Here is a 16,866-nt window from a genome sequence, read left to right on the forward strand (position 1 = left end):
TGAGAAAACATAGGCATAGAGGGGTTAAATAACTTTCTTACGATAATACAGTAAGAGAACGAAAATGATACAAATTGAGATTCTGTCTCTAAAACTTGTGCTCTTAACCACTGTTACCCTATTTTGAGTTGACCTTTTGGGTCATAGCTTCTTTAGAAAAGCTATTACATATCTCTTCATCTAGTCTGAGGAAGATAAACCCTGTGAATGATCAAATAAAATTCAATTTACCACTTAACAGCTAAAGCCAGGGCACCGTGGGTATTTAGGACAAATTCCAATATTTGTCCCTCTAATGGCAGGCTACTAACTTTTGCATTGGTGGTTGTGGCATTGTTTGGGCCAGTATCATGCACATGACTTGCATTGTTACTAAGGAGGAGATCAACAGCAAACCCAATGGCAGGAATCAGCAGACTCAGCAGCCAGTAAGTTTCAAGATACAGCTTCATGAATTTCCAGCACGTCTTGACTTAAGAGACTGCATTCCCCATAGTGGCAAAACATGACCAGATCCCTTAGTCAATTATGGTACTTTGCACAATCTAGGAGCTACCAGGAGTCTCCAAACTCACACACAAATCAAACATTACTTAGAAATGGATACTTGTAACTACTGAAGCTATGTTATCACTCACCAGCTTCCAGGAGGGTCCTCTAAATTAAATTTATACCGCTAAATCAATCTAATCCAGATTGTTCCATGTTGACTTACTTACCCTAATCTTGGAAGTCCAGGAATTAAGGGTTTGCAGCATTTTAGTTTGGAGAGTTTTCAAACATAGTAGGAAGTTAGGAAGTAATATTTAGTTTCAGGCCTGCTATCTCACTAGTACTTGCAATTTGGTGTGCTGGGAAGTCTGCTCTAATTATAAAAGAAGGATTAGTTACTTTGGTAAAAATATTGGCCATTTTCAAATAGGACTAATGTTTCCCATATCCAACTGTTTGATGACAAATGGTCTACATCTTAGCAACCCCAACATTCATAAATGAGTAAAGCAATGAACCAATAGGCAGCCCAAGATGTTCAAATATAATCTATTAAAAAATTTTGAAACAGACAGGTCTTCTCAGAAACCATGAAAATGGTATTTAAGGCCATAGCCACAGCATCATCTATGGGGACTTAGAGAAGAAAGTGAAAAATGAAATATGTTGTTTTTGGAATATAGGTGTAACACATCTTACTGTAATGTGTTTATTTGCTCATGAATTGTCTCTTTGCAAACTACAAATAGACCATTCTACCCAGATTTTTCAAAAGTGAACTCCAGAGAGTGAATGAGTTGAGAGAGCTAATGGTCACATATCCAGGTTAAGTATTTTGAAAAGATTAAGCTATAATGCATTGGCATGCTCCAATGATAAGAAAACAGGTATGATAAATGATGACAGTAAGCTTTCTCTTGTTACCTGAAAGCTAAGTCAGGTAATAAGAGAGGTGTTAAGTCAGGGGAAAATACACATAAAATCACATAAGAGCAACATCTTTGAGAAGAAACAGTGAAGGGGTTTCCTTTCCCCACAAAATAAATAAATAAGTAAAGGGAAAAAAGCAACTATACTATTTACCATGAAATAGCCAGTAAACATAGAACCCCAGCCTGGATTTAAAAGACACGACTACACGTAAGAAACATCCTCTAATCCCAGGAGAATATGGAACCCCTGTCAAGAAGCAGCAACCGGTAATTGAAATGACCACCTCTGTTTCCCCCAGAAAGTGGCAATTAATCCAGAGTGAGAAGGGTCATGCTCTCCTACAGATTAAAGAAATAGAAAATTTGAGGGTGATATAAGACCTCTGGATTTTAGAGAGAGGCCTGGAGAAAGGCAGGTGAGTCTGGAAGGCATTTGAGTCAAGAAGGGAGAGTATCCATTGGTTTGTGGTTTGTTTTGTTGTTGTTTTGTGGGGTTATTTTGCTTCATTTTAGCTTTGTGCTTGCAATGTTCTTATATTGAGGCTGCCAGTGTGGCCAAACCAAACATCCACTTTCTGGTTTAAGACCAAGTTAACTTGGCGAGACACACACTTTCACTCCCGTTTCACAGATCAGTAAACAAATGTTCTGTCCCATTAAGTCTCTTGATGGAGATGAACAATTTAATTATTCAGTGAAGGAGCCAGAATTCAAACCCATGTTTCCTGGGCTACACATGCTGGAAACTTCCTTTCGCTGCATATCGGATGTACAAATTCGAACAGCTTCCATTTCTTCACCAACACAGGTGGACAGTAACACAGGCTTGAAATGGTTGTTATGAGAAATATTTGGGAATGATCCACAGGAAGAACTCAGGACAGGGCTTGTCAGAAAGCGGGGCTCAGGAACTGGTGGTGGAAAGTTTGGAGCAGTGGAGTGCAGTCGAGGACTGGGGCGAAGCCTGAGGCGGGTGCTTTACTAAGAGGTGGGGCCCCAGTGGAGAGGGGGACATGGAACAAAGCAATTTTGAAGGAGGAAGACAGAGACATTTTTAAAATGCAGATCCACTTTGAGGAAACATCTAGATAGCTTATTTAAATGAGGTCCATAGGCAAACAGAAAGCAGGATGGAGGAACTGAGCCCTCAGGAGAGCCAGCAGGGAAAAGGAAAGGAAGGAAAGCACATTGATCCTATGGAAAATAAATGAATAAAGAGGTGGGGCTTCTGCTGGAGCTTTGTATTTTCCCCTCAACCATAGACAATGTCCCTACTTCCCAGCAGTCATCCTGAAAATGTATTTGGAATTACCCATGTGAGGAAGAGTACAGAGAATGTGGATAGAATAGTGTAAAATCCACTTTGCTACTGGGAAAGCAGTGCAGACTACTTCCCTGATTTGGTTCAGTGCCATTGTTCCACACAGAGTATGTTATTAGAGCACAGATCCCCCAGTGATGTTATACAACCAGATTATTTACAGCTACTATCCAGCACCACCTACTGGTAAATCAACAGAAAATAGAACTCGAAGGATACACAGTTAACACTAAGCAAACTGGTTGTAAAAAGTTAATTTGTCGTAAGGAAATGATGAAAGGAGACACTGTACATCCACATAATACAACACTGCGTAGAACTGATGTAATAGGGAGCACGTGCAGAAACATGGGTTTTGGAATAGTGAGTCAAAATTCAATTACAATATTCTAAACAAATACAGGAATGTGGCTTCAAGGGATTTAGAAGGGAGAGAAAGAGGAAATGCACCTTGTTTGATCAATTAAAAAGTTTCTCTTTCAAGTTTTTTTTTGTGTGTGTGCTTTGGCCACAAACATCCTTCAAAAGTAATCTGTAATAGATTTGCAACTTTATCCAAATATGTATTAAATAATTATTAGAGGGAAAAAGAAAAGAAAGTGGTCATGTATTTTGGGGTGCATTATTTTTTTCTCTTACACTCTATAATTTTATTTTAAAAATTAAATCCTTGTTTAAATTAAAGGGCTAATATATGCACATAGTAAATGAAAACTCTGAATGGGTATGTAGTGAAAAGTAAAGCTCCCTGAACCCCAGAACTAGTCCTTGCCCAGAAATTGATCAGATTTATGAGTTCTTATTTATTTTTCTAAAATGTTTCTGTGAATATATGTGTGTATGTGTGTGTGTGTGTGTGTGTGTGTGTGTGTGTGTGTGTGTGTGTGTACGTGCACCTGTGAGTGCTGCATGTTCTGGTCTGGAGCCTCTGGGACATCCCCTAATTCTATAAAATAATTTAAGCCTTGGCTAAAAAATTGGCTGGTATAACTGACGACCATAAAATAACTTGAACTTAGGCAACAGAGCTATATTTAATATTTGTTTGTAGCTTTACAGGATTCATGTCAAAAGGATTGGTGAATTTCTTAAACTTGATTTTATTTTTCTCAAAGATGTGCTTGCATGGAGTGAAAGAGATCCAATTTCTACAAGGCTCACAGCCAAGATCAACAGTCTTTTTTATTGTACTTTGCACCTCACACAAATTCCCATTCCTCAGAAGAAACCGCTTTTTACTTGTTAAAACCTAACTATATTAGTTACCTTATTTCCATAGAGGATATTTATGGACAAATTTCTTATTTAGTTAACTTTATATAACACCTACTTCTTTTCTACTGTGCGAGAAGAGGATTTAGCTTCTTTAAACTATCCCCCTAAATATACAGGTACAATTGTCTTTCCTACCCAGCCAGGACAATTATTTCATATTTGGCTTGCTGAATACTCTGTGTCCACCATTACGATTGTGTAACTATTATTTGCAGATGAGTTATATTTATGGTTCGGGAGTATCTGGATGTTATACTCGTTTATTTCTTCTTTTTCAAAGACTTTATTTACTTATTTGACAGAAAGAGAGAGAACACAAGCAGGAGGAGGGAAGTGGCAGGTAGAGGGAGAAGCAGGCTCTCCTCTGAGCAAGGAGCCCCATGCCGGACTTGATCCCAGGATGCTGGGATCATGACCTGAGCCAAAGGCAGACACTTAACCGACTGAGCTATCCCGGTGCCCTATTTTATTTCTTGTACACATTTTGCTTTTCCTGGAATTAATATATGTCTTCTTTTAAACTTTGCTTAGATTTCTATGTACCTATTGGTCTTTTAAAGTCTCAGATATCTGAAAATTCCCTCTCAGTACATTCAAACACAAGAGATTTTTCTGTTTCATTTCCTTTTCTTTTAAGCAATCCCTGTTCTCCCACTCAAATTTGGGTGGGTAGCCCTGCTGCCCAGCTGTCATCCTGGATATTGTCTACACTTTTCTGTGTAGTATCCCCAGGATACAAATGCCTTCATTTGGGGAATAATTTGCTTAGAACCTTCCAAAGAAAAGTTACTTGGGTGTTTTGTTTGTTTGGAGTTTGAAAACCTGGATAAAGAAAAAATTTCTAGATGGAAAATAATTTTTCCTCAAAACTTTAAAAGTTTTGTTCAAATACAATCTATTAAAAATTTTGAAACAGGCAGGGCTTCTCAGGTACCATGAAAATGGTACTCAAGGCAACAGCCACAGCATGGTCATAGAGAAGAAAGTGAAAAATGAAATACGTCGTTTTTTCTGTTTACTGGTTTCAGTGTAAATGTTTATTTTTGTTTCTTTGTTTCTGTTTTGTTTGGAGAAATCTAACACAATTCTAACTCATGATATTTTATATATAACCTATGGTTTTCTCTTGAAGTGCTTGGGGCTCATCTCTTTGTACTCAGGGTTCTGAAGTTTTGTAATTATGTTTTGATGTAGTTCATTCTTCATTCATTTTGAAAAGAATATAGTGGATCTTTTTAAAAAATAATTTCTTCAACAATTGTGTTCTCTAAATTTTGTCCTATTCCCTGCTCCCTTTTCTAGAACTTATTTTATTAGTAATCAGACTTTCTGGGTCAGTTTTGGAATTCTCTTCTCTTGAAGTTTCTATTTCTCTATACTTTGAGTCTCTGGTGATTTGCTCAGTTTTGCTTTCCAAAACTTTTGAATTTTCCCTTTCTTTTGTCATATCTTGTTTTTCAAGAGCACTTTAGTTCTCTAAATTCTCTACTCTTTTTGTGTTTTTTTTTCTTTTTTGGTAACTATCTCTTTTTTCACAGAAACAGTAATTTCATTTATCTCTCAGCCTAAAAGAGCTTCCTCACTCTCTAATTCTATTAAACCTTCCACACTGTTTCTTTTTCCAAGTCTCTTCTTTCCCCCTATTTGTTGATTTTGATCTTTGTCTTTCATATTAAGGACTTTCCTCAAGGATCTGGTGATCCATGACTCTATATAGTAGCACACATGGGAAAGAGGGAGGGGGCTAGGGAGAGAGAGAGAGAGAGAGAGAGAGGTTTATTTAGGGACTCCTGTCAGTATGTGTAGGTCTCTCTTGTTAGGATTGTTTTCCCAGAGAAAAATCCTCAATTATTGTTCCCACTGAATGTAAGCTGCTTTAGGGTTCTGGGGCCAAGCAGAAGAGACTGGGGATCCCATTATTCAAAATGCTATATTCAGACTCCTATCTCTATCCTCCACTGTGTCTGGTGTTTCTAAATCCAGACTTCCTCTTTCCTACTCCCCAGTAATTAAACTTATTATCCCATCATGTTGCAAGGGTCTAGTTTCTCTTTCTGCAGACTTGAGTTCATTAATCTATTTCTTCAGTAAATATTTACTGAATGCCTCTTATATGCCAAACACTGTTTTATATGGTATGAAAATGTATGTCTATGAGGCAAGCAAAATTCCCTGTCCCGGTGTGGGGCATTCGTTCCCAACCAAATCCTCACTTCCAGAACCCATTTATGACTCCAATTTCTAAACTTCAGTGTTCTGTAGTGCGCACTGGCTTGCTTCTTCTTTAGCTCTTTGCATACTCTGTTTGGTCTGTTGAGTAAGGAATCACTCATCCTTTGCCTGCCAGTTCCAAAATTGGGTAGCTTTCACGATCTCTTCAGTTCTTTTTGTACTTTGAGATTGATTCCGTACTCTTGGTTGTTTCATGGAATTTAGGAAGGAGAGAGAGGTAACTTTGTTTCCAATATACCACCTTGGCTAGAGGCAGCTGTGAGTAATTTCACCCAAAGAGCCCAGCACCTGAGCATCTGGCGACCTGTGATGCACTTGGCTATTGGGTAGCCCCACAGTCTCAACAGTTGGGAATCTGGACCTCCTTCTGCTAAGAGTCATTTCTGTTGTAAGCTGACCCTGCAGAGTATGCATCCAGTCTGTACTACTCTTCTTAGGGTTGCGGCGTCCTCAGACAGGACTGCTATTCCTTTTCTGGCCAGTCCACAAAGGACCCAGATTTCTGAGGACGTGTGACTATCAGAACAATGCAGACCCCCCAACCCTACCCCAGCATCATCTATTGCCTGGAACTGAGAGACTCTCTACAACTTCAGTATTTTTTTTTTCCCACTAAGCCTCCTCATATTTTTCCCCTTCTGGATTTTTGTATGCTTCAAGGAGGCAGCATGTACATTTGTGTTTTTATCACTATTGTGTGCATCTGTGTATTTGGGGAGGCGGGAAACAGTCATTTGTGTCAAAAAGTAAGGGCCTTGTCCCTTCTCACCTGGAACAAGAAAATTCCTCTTTCACACTTCTCCAATTTTCCAAGTAAAAGAATGTAGACATCCTACACCCTTCAGGAATTCTTCACGGTGGCAGGTCTAGGAGTTGAGGGACGTGGAATCCACTCTGCTGTGGGTGACATGCCTTAGCCCAGTGTCAGTTTTGTTCCAAGAAATCAAAACTGCACATTTTTACATAAAATCTTTATTTTCAGAGTATTGCCTAATGTCTTTCCATATGATCAGAAACTTTGAATTCTCGTACTTTTTCAAAACAGAATGTGGTTCCAGAGATTACAGATGGTGAGGTCTCCTAGGATTTCGACCTTGAGTGCTCTCTTTTATTTGGGCATTAAACCTAGAAAATGCCTTTTAGACTGTGTTAAAGGGATTTAGAGGAAGGGTGAAGGATATACTCATGTAAGCTACTGGGCTACTAAGCTGGTTTGTGAATTCCATACCTGCGGTTGGAAAGGAATGAAGAAACCTAGTGCTTCTGAACTTCATGTCCCTAAAAATAGCTGTTTTGTGTGAATCTCACAACCCTGAAAGAAAAACCTTTTGAGGGGAACTAAAGAAAATGTCAGAGGATTTTCAAACTATAAAAATTAACTATGCAAAGACTAATATTAGAGCTGTGAACATTGACAAAGTATAACGTTATCTGTAACAACTCTCTAGCATATATTTATATTTCTTTCAAAATGCTTTGCAAATTGACTAGCACTTTAGAAATTATTTGCAGCAAGAAAGAAACCCTCATCTATACTTGTTTGAAAACTTTTATACCACCTACAGCACACTTAGGACATTGTAAATATTTATGAATATTTTTTAAGTTGACCTTTTATTTTCACCCAAGATAAAAAGCAAAGACATCTGCTCTGAAAGGCACATAGAAACACACAAATTAGTTAATCACTTTGTTGCATGCCAAACCATGTGTCCGATATTATGATAAGTTTTAAGAGTGTAGAAGTAAATTAGAAGGACGTGGCAATGTATTTCCTAGGTTACAATAGAGTGGTAAAAGGCAGATGATTAAACAAACACAAAATAGGGGATCAGTGCCGTAGTGGTGGAATTGTAAAGCATTTAGATGAATTATAACAAGGGGTTCTATCCTATTTTGGAGGTGAAAGGAGTCTCAGATAAAGCTGTTACTTGATTGATGGATAAATAGGAACTTTTTAGAAAAACAAGGGAAACTGGTTTTCCAAGACGGAGAGATTAGCATATGTAAATACTCAGAAATGGGAAAGGAATAAGTTTTACTGCAGGTAGAACAGAGATATATGTGAGATGGAGACTGGTAAGAGTAAGGCCACTAGGCAGGGAGTCTGCTTGTCCCTCTCTCTCTCCCTCTGCTCCTCACTGCTCATGCTCTGTCTCTCTCTCAAATAAAATCTTTTAAAAATTACTAAAAAATAACAATTTAACAAAATTGTTGTATTAAAAAGTCAATATACAAACATGAATAGAATTTCTGTAATATACTCTGAAAAAGGTTTTTGGGTTTTTTTTTTTGGTGCTGTATATATTACAGAAATTCCATTTGTGTTTATATATTCAGAGAAAGCCAATTATCATATGGTTTCACTCATATGTAGAACATAAGGAATAGCACAGAAGATCATAGGGGAAGGGAGGGAAAACTTAATGGGAAGAAATCAGAGAAAGAGAGACAAACCATGAGAGACTCTGGACTTCAGGAAACAAACTGACAGCTACAGAAAGGGAGGTGGGTGGGGGGATGGGGTAACTGGGTGATGGACATTAAGGAGGGCACATGATGTGATGAGCATTGGGTGTTGTATGCAACTGATGAATCATTGGACACTACATCAAAAACTAATGATGTGCTATGTGTTGGTTGATTGAATTTAAAGAAAAAAATAAAATATAAGCTTATTTATAATAGTTTCAAAAATCAGAAATGAAGGAATAAATTTAAAACACATCTTAAAAGTCCACACTGAAAACTATACAATATTGCTAACAGAAATTGAAGTTCAAAATAAATTGAAAAATATGCTAATGAATGGATGGGAAAACTTAATTTTTTTTTTTAAAGATTTTATTTATTTATTTGAGAGAGAGACAGTGAGAGAGAGCATGAGCTAGGAGAAGGTCAGAGAGAGAAGCAGACTCCCCGTGGAGCTGGGAGCCCGATGCGGGACTCGATCCCGGGACTCCAGGATCATGACCTGAGCCGACGGCAGTTGTCCAACCAACTGAGCCACCCAGGCGTCCCAGGAAAACTTAATTTTTAAGAAGTTATTTCTCCTAAATGAATTCAAACTTTTAATCCAAGTTCAATAAAATATTAGCAAAATTTTCTATGGAAATTGATACATGGATTCTAAAGTTTATGCAGAATTGAAATCCTTATTACGTACATCTTTTTTTTTTTAAAGATTTTGTTTATTTATTTGACATACAGAGATCACAAGTAGGCAGAGAGGCAGGCAGGGAGAGAGAGGAGGAAGCAAGCTCCCTGCTGAGCAGAAGCCGATGCAGGGCTCGATCCCAGGACCCTGGGATCATGACCTGGGCCGAAGGCAGAGGCTTTAACCCACTGAGCCACCCAGGCACCCCCATATTATGTACATCTTGACTAGTCAAAACAATCTTGAAGAAGAAATACCTATTTGGAGGATTTTTCTACCATATTTCAATACATATTGTAAAACTACAATAATTAAGAAATGATCATATTGGAATTAGGATTAAAAAATATTAGTGGCACAAAATAGGCATTCTAAGTCTAGATTTAAAAATATGCAATCAATTGTTTTTTGTCAAAGGAGTCAGATTCAATCTGAGAAAGGAAATTCATTTAAGGAAATAGTGCTGGAAAAAAATAGGTAATCATATGAAAACATAAACATTGATCTTTCCTCATACACATAAACAGTAATTGGAGTTAGCTCACAGACCAAAATGTATAATTTTAATTCATACACCTAGAAGAAAATATGACAATATTTTTCAAGTGTAGAATTGGGCAAAGACTTCTTAGACTCAAGAAGCACTAAATATAAAAGAAAAAATGGTAAATTAGATTTAATTAAAAATGAAAATGTATGCTTGTTAAAAAAAGCATTAAGAAAGTGGAAATCAAGCCAAAGTATAGGAGAAAATATTCTCAATATATATATCTAACAAAGGACAAATATTAAGTTTATATGAAGAATACCTACAACTTAAGAATGAAGGAAAAATAATACAATTAAAAGATGGGAGAAAAGAGTTGAACAGATATTTCACCAAATTTTATATAACAATATCCACAGAGCTTATGAAAACGTTCTGGGTACTAATGGATCACTGGGAAAATGCATGGAGATATACATTTGGTATTTGTATATTTCACTGCAGGCAAATTATATGTCAGTAAAGTACTCTTGGCATTTTTAAAAGAAGGAAGAAAAATTAGTTATCAGGATACAGATGAAAACCAGGAGAAAGATGATGGTAGCCTTTATCATTGTGGAGGTAATGGGAATGGAAAAATATACAGAGATTTAAGAAATAGTCAGGGGGTGTTTGGGTGGCTCAGTGGGTTAAAGCCTCTGCTTTCTGCTCAGGTCATGATCCCAGGGTCTTGGGATCAAGCCCCACATCAGGCTCTCTGCTCAGCAGGGAACCTGCTTCCCTCTCTCTCTTTGCCTGCTGCTCTGCATACTTGTGACCTCTCTCTGTCTGTCAAATAAATAAATAAAATCTTTAAAAAAAGAAATATTCAGAAGTAGTATTGATAAGAATTTATGATTAATTTGATGCTGATGTTTAAGATGGCATATCCAGAGATTTTTCTTATAACCAAACAAAGTAGATGCAAATGAAATATTTCATTAGAACCAATGAGGAATTCCAGAGCTAGAAAAACCAATCATTTCTCTGCTCTGTACAGACATCAGAAAGTTCCCAAAAAGAGGATGGAGATGAGGTTGGAGGAAGCTGCAAGCAGAAGAAGGAGTCCAGCCTACTTAGACGTTTCTGTTTGCGTGAACTCAAGTCCATGCCATGTTTGTTTATTGTTTGTAGTCCTTTGTTTAGGTATGGGAGCCTGTCTTTTTAACCAGGATTTTAACCAGGATTCTGCCATTTATTAAGCTTTGCTTGCTCTCTCCACCAAATGTAAAACAAACAGCTGGTACATCCTCTTTCTCTTCTCAGTTTCTGCCTAGTTGATGAAAGAAAAGATGATGTTATGTCATTGTACAAAGAAGGCTTACATTACTGACTACCTAAAAAGTGGGGCCATTCTCCTGCCATGGTGAGAAGGGGAGGCTCTTGGAACCCCTTGCAGAAATGCAACCATGTAAACATGCTCTTTCTTGAAACTTAGAGTCTTCAAACCAGTTTGCTCTTACTTGTATGGGCAAAGATGAGGACTTGCCTCATTTGTAAATGATTATTGTGCTTTTAGTGATTAAAAAAAAAATCCCTCATCATGAATTATATAATCTTTGGGTTTTAATGGATTCATCTCATGATTCTTCAGTTGAATCTCATTTATCTTATCTTTTTTCCACCTCTGTATAGGACTTATATATTCCTTAACTGATGTTCCCATAGGGCTTTCATTCTATTTTATGTGTGGCATCATAAAAAAATAAATAAAAATATAAGTTACTTAATGATTGGTTATCTGACTGTTGCTATATTGAAAAAAATTTTATGGCTTAAGTTTTAGATATAAATTAAGAATAACATTTCTAAAAAGATCAACTTTAAAATAGATTTGTCATTAAAAAGTGCATTATTGATGATTAGGTTTTTATTTTTCAGGATTACCTAAGTAGGAAAACTCATAATTTTAGGATACGGTGAATCTCTGTTCAAGGGTACCAAACTTATTTTTAGCATGGAATAGGATAGAAACTAATGACAAGCATCACTGAATATTGAAGATCTACAGAAACTGAAAATCACCATGCATAGGAAATAAAAGTCTTCACTATAAAGTAAATAATATAAGGCATCTTACACAAAGAAAACCACTTGTGAATTAAAATAATGATTCTTGGCATGTAAAATAAGTGCTTGTCTGCATAACCAGATCTTAACTATGAGTCATGAGAAGACATTATAATAAGAAAATTCCTATATATTTGGCAAGCTTTTGTTAGCCACTGTATCAATCATTGTGACAATCCCTTACACCAGCCAGATTCTTCTTATTTCTGTCCCCTTCATTATTCTTGGTGGAGAGTCTAATGAGCAGTGAAATGTCCAAAATGTAGAAAGCAGGAAGAAATGAAAGTCCTTAATAAGTCAGCATGGGAAAGTAAGTTCCTCCTAACATTTCCTGAAACAAACCAAAAGAGCCAATTATAGGAAAGAGAAAATTTTTATCACAATGGTTTATAAGGATTCACTATAATTTAATTTACAACTTTTTCTAGAAATGCCCTACACTAAATAAAAATCATGTAATCTCTTAAACTAAATTTACCTTAAGTAAAATTGCCAATTAATTTTTCTTTTTTAAAGACAAACAACATCTGCATTGTTACTGCTATCATGGGGGATCTGGATAACTTAAATCAAGGAAAGAAAACCAAACAACTGGAGGATTAAAAATTTATCTGGGTAGGAACCATCTCTGGAGATTTAATGATAAAACCCTTGCTTGAGACTCAGACAATATCACAGTTCTTCTGATGCAGATGTAGAAGCTCTCATTGAGACTTAAAAGCTCCAAATATAATAACAGCATAGATTGTCTCCCCAACCAAGTTCACCTTCCATATCTAAGGCAATTCATATAATAAGAAAGGGCATGAAGAGACATTCCTTACACTATCTTTTCCCAGGGATCTTCTTCCATTTGGTAGGCCATGATAGGAAATTCAGTGTCCCCACGTCATATATTCCAAGTTCTAAAGTAGATCCTATACATATCAGACGTGTGATGTAATAACCCTAGCCTCTTTTCCATATGTACTTCTGTTTACAGACCTTATCACGGGTCCCAGCTAAATTGTTTCCAGGCTTGAAGGGGAATGTTCTAAAGAAAATCTTTAGGGAAAAAAAAAAGAATAAGAGACCAAAGTCATTATACAAATGTAAGGTTATTCAAAGCTTTCCTGCAGGGAAGAGATAAGGTATGAAAATGAGAGAAGGAAGACATTTAAACTTTTCTAGCACGTCTCAGACTATTTTAGTTTTCCTTGATAATGCCAATGTATAACTATTTTTTAATTTTTTAATTTAATTTTAATTAAAAAATTTTAACCAATGTATAATTATTACTGTTTTCCTATATTCACATACAATGTTCAACATATATCCCCTTTGCCAAATCAAAAAGCCTTCCATTTTTTGCTCTGTACTTATATTTATTTGTATTTCCTCTGGATAATTTCAGATATTTAGGCTGTCATCTCTAGCCTAAAGAAGCATACAATCATTTTTTTTTTTTTTTGCTGCTTCAATGATTTAATAAATGGTGAAATAGCTAGATTAAGAGTATTAGAGGTTTTTCTCCAAAATGCCTCCCCACCTCTCTAGGACCCTCTTCATTTGAGCAAAATCTTATGACATTTCAAAATATTTCATGGTCTGATCTTGTGGAGCACATTTGATTCCCAACCAGCAAAATTAGAAAATAAACAGAAGGGACACCTGGGTGGCTCAGTTGGTTAAGCAGCTGCCTTCGGCTCAGGTCATGATCCCAGCGTCCTGGGATCGAGTCCCACATCTGGCTCCTTGCTCGGCGGGGAGCCTGCTTCTCCCTCTGCCTCTGCTTACCACTCTGTCTGCCTGTGCTCATGCTCTCTCTCTCTCTCTCGAACAAATAAATAAATAAAATCTTAAAAAAAAAAAAAAGAAAAGAAGCAGAAGTTCTGAGAGCTCTAAAAAGACATGGTATATATCTTAGCAAATTTAAAAAAGAGAACTCACACAAATTATGTTCTTAGACCATCACAGTAAGGCAGCTAGAAAATCCCCAAATATTTGGAGATTAAAAAGCATACTTCTAAATAACACATGGCTCAAAAATTCTCAAGAGAAATTTTAAAATATTTTGAGTTAAATGAAAATACAACTTATTAAAATTTATGAGATAAAGCAAAAAAAATAGAGGTAAATTTTTAGCATTAAATGCAATCATTGGAAAAGAAGAAAAATCTAAAATCAATAATTTAACCTTCAGTGTTAAGAACTAGAATAGAAAAGCAAATTAAACCAAAGTAACAGAAGAAATAAATAATAACAATTAGCTGAAATCAATACAATTGAGAATAAGGAATTATTAGAGAAAAACCAATGAAAGCAAAGACTGCTTCTTTTTTTTAAATTAACATATAATGTATTATTTGCCCCAGGGATACAGGTCTGTGATTCATCAATATTACACATTTCATAACACTCGCCATAGCACAATATTCTCCCCAATGTCCATAACCGAGCTAACATATTCTTACCCCCCGACACACACCCCAGCACCCCTCAGTTTGTTTCATGAGGCTAAGAGTCTCTTAGGTTTGCAAAGGCTGCTTCTTTAAAAAAGATCAATAAAGTTAACAAACTTCTAGCTGGACTAATTAAGAAAAAAAGTGAAAAGCCATAAATCATAAATGTCAGAAATTAAAAAGAGGCAATCATTACTGATCTCATGGACATGAAAAAATAATAAATAATATTATGAAGAATTCTGTTCACACAAACTTGATAACTTAGATGAAATAGATCAATTGAAAGATAAAGTTTATCAAAATTCACACAAGAAGCAATAGGTAACATGAATTGGTGTTTATCTATTAAAGAAATTGAATCTTCCAAACAGAAATCACCAGGCTAAGATGGGTTCGCTGGTAAATTCTTCCAAAAATTTAAGGAAGAGATTATACCAAGTGTCTCCAATCTCCCAGAAAATAGAAGCAGAAGTACTTTCCAGCTTGCTCTAGGAGTCAGCATTACATAAATATGAAAACCAGGGAAAAAAATTACAAGGAAGGAATATTATAGACCAGTATCTGTGGTGAACATAGATGCAAAAATCCTCAACAAAATATTAGCAACAATATGTTAAAAAATTATACACCATAACAAAGTGAGATGTATTCCAGGTATGCAAGACTGGGCCAACATTAAAAAATCAATTAATATAATTTATCATATCAAAAAGCTAAAGAAGAGAAACCATATGATTTAGATCAATAGATGCAAAAAAGCATTTAACAGAATCCAGCACCTATTCTTGATAAAAACCCTCAGAAACCAGGAAGAGAATGGAATTTTTCAGGGTAATGAAGAACATATATTAAAAAAACTTCCAATAAAATAAATAAATAAATAAAACAAAAATTAAAATTAAAAAACCTCCAATAGCTAACATCACACTTAACGGTGAAAACTAGATGCTTTCTCCCTAAGACTGGCAACAAGATAAGGATGTTCACTCCTTACTCCTATTCAACATTGTATTGCAGGTCCTAGCTAAGGCAACAAACAAACAAAAAAAAAAAAAAAAGAGAAGAAGAAGAAAAGAAATCAATTGTATACATATTGAGAAAGAAGAAATGAAACTATCTTTGTAAATATGACTGTCTGTGTAGCAAATTCCAAAGACACAACAAAAAACTGGAACTAATTAGGAAGGTTGAAACATGCAAGGTTAATATAGAAAAGTTGATTGCTTTCCTATAAACCAGTAATGAGAAATTGGAACTTGAAATAAAAATCAATACCATTAACATAGCACAAATAAATTATCTATTACAAATAAATCTAACAAAATAGGTACACAATCTATATAAGAAAAACCACAATATCTGGTGAAAGAAATCAAAGTTCTAAATTAATAGACCTAAATGAAATATACAAAACTGTAAAGCTTCTGGAAGACAACAGGTGAAATCTAAGTGACCTTGGGTTTGATGACGATTTTTTAGATACAATACAAAAAGCACAATCCAAGGAAAAAAGCTGCTAAGTTCATTAAGGTTACAAACTTCTCTGGGACACCTGGGCGGGCTCAATTGGTTGAGCAGCTGCCTTAGGCTCAGGTCATGATCTCAGAGTCCTGGGATCGAGTCCCATATTGGGCTCCCTGCTCCGTGGGGAGCCTGCTTCTCCCTCTCCCTTTGCCTGCTGCTCCCGTTTGTGCTGTCTCTGTCTGACAAATAAATAAATAAAATCTTAAAAAAAAAAAAAAGAAACTTCTTCTCTGCTAAAGACATTAATAAAGGAAAAGACTGATCACAGACTGAGAGAAAATATTTTCCAAATACATATTCGGTAAAGTACTTGTATCCAAAATATATAAGGAAATCTTGAATCTCAACATCAGAAACAACTAATTATGGACAACATCTAAGAAGACATACCTGTGGCAAAATAAGGAGATGAAAAGATATTTGATGTACGACATCAGCAGACTGCAAATTTAAGCATCTAGGCCATACCACAGCATACCTATTAGAGGACTAACATCTAAAACACTGTTAACGTCAAATGCTGATGGGGTGTAGAATATCAGGAACTCTCATTCATTGCTGGTGGCAATGGAAAATGGTACAACCACTCTGGAAGACAGTTTTCAGGTTCTTACAAGGCAATCACACTCTAAATATTTGAGATGAGTTGAAAACTTATGTCCACGTAAAAACCTTCACACCAATATTTATAACAGCTTTATTCATAGTTGTCAAAAATTGGAAGCAACCAAATTATATTTCAATAGGTGAATGGATAAGCAAATTGTGGTACATCTATACAATGAAGTATTCTTCATAAATGAAAAAAAATGAGCTATCTTGCCACAGGACTACATAGAAGAACCTTAAATGCATATTGCTACATTATGTACCGAGAATACACAATATATGAT

At 35.9% G+C, this 16,866-nt stretch overlaps 1 pseudogene; it reads left to right on the forward strand.

Moving 5' to 3' along the window:
• Positions 1–350: 350 nt before the first annotated feature.
• The window catches only part of LOC125109819 (proteasome maturation protein-like), a 115,444-nt pseudogene continuing 98,928 nt past the window's right edge, over positions 351–16,866 (forward strand).

This window comes from Lutra lutra, chromosome 9 (assembly GCF_902655055.1).
Source record: "Lutra lutra chromosome 9, mLutLut1.2, whole genome shotgun sequence".
NCBI lineage: Eukaryota > Metazoa > Chordata > Mammalia > Carnivora > Mustelidae > Lutra > Lutra lutra.